This window comes from Charadrius vociferus, unplaced genomic scaffold (assembly GCF_000708025.1).
Source record: "Charadrius vociferus isolate BGI_N301 unplaced genomic scaffold, ASM70802v2 scaffold93, whole genome shotgun sequence".
In the NCBI taxonomy this organism is placed as follows: Eukaryota; Metazoa; Chordata; class Aves; order Charadriiformes; family Charadriidae; genus Charadrius; species Charadrius vociferus.
This window is the reverse complement of record NW_009647838.1, coordinates 443,984-447,422: the sequence shown is the minus strand read 5'-3', so window position 1 is coordinate 447,422 and position 3,439 is coordinate 443,984.

The window sequence follows — 3,439 nt, the reverse complement described above, 5'->3', positions numbered from 1 at the left end:
GACACGTAAAAGCTGAACACTTCTTTTTCCCTGATAGTGCAGATGACCACGAGCATGTCAAGAGTCTAATGTAAAGCGACAAACCTCATCCTTGCCTGTCGATGTGCTAAAGAGATTTAAATAATATTTATCTACCCCTGAACTTTGCTACGGCCTGTTGAACAGATGACTCGGAGCAAGAAAAAACGGTCAGTGGAACTTTCTGCAAGCTTCAACTTTTTTGTCCTCATTTAAGAGAGGGAAAGCTCTGATGAATCCCTTCAATGCTCTTGAAAAAAGTGGACAAAACTGCCACTCCAGCTATAGCCCACACTTCAAATGGCCGTGAGATGGCCTTTTCTGAATGTTACATAGTTCAAGGAGGCAGTGAAGTGCTCGGTGGAAGATTTTGTATGGGAACTTTAACTTCCCATTCCATTTGACTTTTGGTCTTTAAAATACAGGTCAAATCAATGAATTTAATGAAGGCCGTGGAACACAAAGGCTTTGCCTTGCATTTTGACCTAGATAAAGGAGAGTCAGTCCAGGTCAAAAGGCTTTAGCAGCACTTTAAGTGGTTAGTACACAAATGTGACAGAGTGTTTAGACTCTCGGAGACTTGCAAGACCCAGTGACAAGCCGTTAAAAGTATTTGAAATAGCTGCTTGAATGAACTTTGATAAGGTACTGCTATTGTCTTCTATTGTCTCTTTCTTTTCATACCAAAACACCCCCAAAAGAACAAGAGTCAATGAATGTATAATGCAGTCCCACTTTTACTGGATTTGGGGCTTCTTTCGGCCCTTTGGACTTTTTTTGTGAACTGTTTATGCCATTTTCATTCATTTCCCCACATTAAGCCTTTCTCAGACTCCAGTGATTAATGTGACTTGTCAGTAAGAGCTTTTAAAGTGCAATGATACTTTCAGAAGCTATAACGTGTCAATCGGACCTAAGATTAAGAACAAATTAAGGGTAAATTTACTTTTCTGAATCTTCTTGCGAGATGGAGCTAACATATGTGGAGGTGGTGGTGGCACTTTCCAGCTCCCACACCACAGATCCAGACCTCTGAGGCAAAACCAGCACAGAGCAGCAGATCTGTATATTAAATTCTGGATTCATACCTTTCCTCTCACCGGGATTAAATAGCCCGGTAAGACCGCCAGGCACTTAACACGTATTCACGTACTCTACGCAGGCATCTAAATTAGGTGGCTGAAATCAGCTTGTTGGTAAAAGTAAGTTTCTACTATTAACAATAAATATATTTTAATGTTGGAAAGTGTAACGTCAGAAAGCACAGGATCCTAAGATCTGCCAGAAAGCAAATCTCCATTTAAATACATAATTATTCTCCATGACTAGAAAGCATTTGTCCAAGGAAAACTGGTAAAATGTGTAACAGTTCATTATGCAGGACCAAATTTGTCTAGAAAGACCAAAATCCTAGTTAATTTGTATAAAGCAGAAAGGTTCAGTTTTGTTTTGCTTTTCAATTTTGTTGTAAAAAGTCTGCTTCTTGAAAGCTTTCCAGGCCAGAGATCAGGTTCCCCCTTTATAATGGGAGCTATTAATGCCTGAAATGGGCCGCTCTAAAGAACCACATGTCCGTTTCACATGGTTTGATAGCTCCAAGATTTTGCTCACTGTGCTTTTGGGACTTTTCTCAGTATTCTCTATAGCGAGATTTTAATTGTATTTTACTCTTTTGTCTGGTTTTTGTGTTCGGAAATTTTCCCTTATTCATTGACCAGCAACTTTCTGTCACCCATCTTTGACTTTTCTTCTTACATCTGCATTAAAGCTGTCATTTACTTCTGCTTTTTCCCCTCTCTCCATATTTGACAGCAAAAGCCTTCATCAGCTTTTATCCCTTTTTGTTCACATTATGACATAACCTGCGCAAAGTGGCACAGCTCCCCAATTCTTGTATATAAAATTTGCAACATTTTTTGAGACGGGTCAATGCCCATTTTTGGGATCCTTTTCTTTATCTGAGTACCGTGTTAAAACTTTTTGCAGATGTGAGCTATTCAGGAGCAGCCTGCGGCTGCATGCAGAGATGGGGAAAAGAAGAAAAGGCCTTCCTATTTTGTGATTGCCATAGTAACTCAAACATTGCCAGGGTGTTTGTCGGTTTGGTAGGGCACAGCCAGGGAATTTTATTTCCTGTGCAATCAAGCCCTCTACTGGAGATCATGGCTTGTATGACACAGGGTTACAGAGAGGACAGTGGGCTCGTTAGGCCCGGGATTAAGCATTTCGCTTTAAAATAATACCCATTTGTATCCATTTTGTTCAACATAACAACAGCTGCTGGCCTTGGGATGACAGGCTTGCCTTTTTAACCAAAGTCTTGTATGACATTTATGAATGAGGTAGACTCCATTCATTTTCACTTTGAATTCACACTGCTTATTTTTGGCTTGACTCTTTTTTTTTTTCCCCAAACGTGTGGGGATAGTGAACATTGTTCCTGCAATTATATTCACGGTTTATGACAGGGGAAAATTCAGCTTTATTTGGGGTGTCAAGTTATCACTTTCATTTGGAGGCAAACAGGTTAAAAAAGAAAGAAGGAAAGAGAGCATCTTACATCAGTATAGTGGAAGCTTTTTATTAGACCAACAGATAGAGATGGAGAAACAAACTGTCAAGCGTAGGAGCCTTTCTTCACACCTGAAACAGGAGCCATAACCTTAAGATTGAGAAGGTTTCTGCCCTCTTTCCGGGTCATAAGAAGGACTTGCTGCTCCAAGATTTTCCTGGATTTCCAAGCTGTGCCAGACACCACCCCTCCCTGCAAACGGTGCTTTCCATGTACACCCCCAGCCCATCCGTTAGCTATGGCTGCTGCTACTCCAGGCCACCCCAACTTTCACTGCCATGGCTTAACTGAGCAGCAATGGCTCTGCCGACCTCATCTCCTGGCCACCTTCTGCAATAGGTCCTGGCAGAAGACTGGGGACAGATGCACTGATGCAGTCATGAGAAGGGAAATAACAGCTTATGTGCAAGCTCCTTCAACCTATCGATTTCAAAGGGAGTTTAGTTTTCTGCTACTTTATGGTCATGCTTCTTGCAAACCTCAAGGCTGTAGTGAAAGGACTGACCCACCCAAGCAATAGTGATGATGCTGAGAGACACAGAATCACAGAACGGTCAGGGTTGGAATGGACCTCTGGAGATTATTGAGTCCAATCCCCCTGCCTGAGCAGGTTCACCTACAGCAGGTTGCACAGGATGGCGTCCAGGTGGGTTCCCTTCGCCCCTTATTCCTTCATGCCCCCAGAATAGCTTGTTGTATTGGTTTGCATTTTTAACCTAAACCAAGTAAAAACGTGAGGATTGTGTTGACACTGACAGCAAGTTTTCCACGCAAAGGATGTAGGGGAGCTCTGCAGCTGCGAGCCTCATGGTCTTCGGCCCTGGTGAGCCTTCACACTGGTGTCAGGTA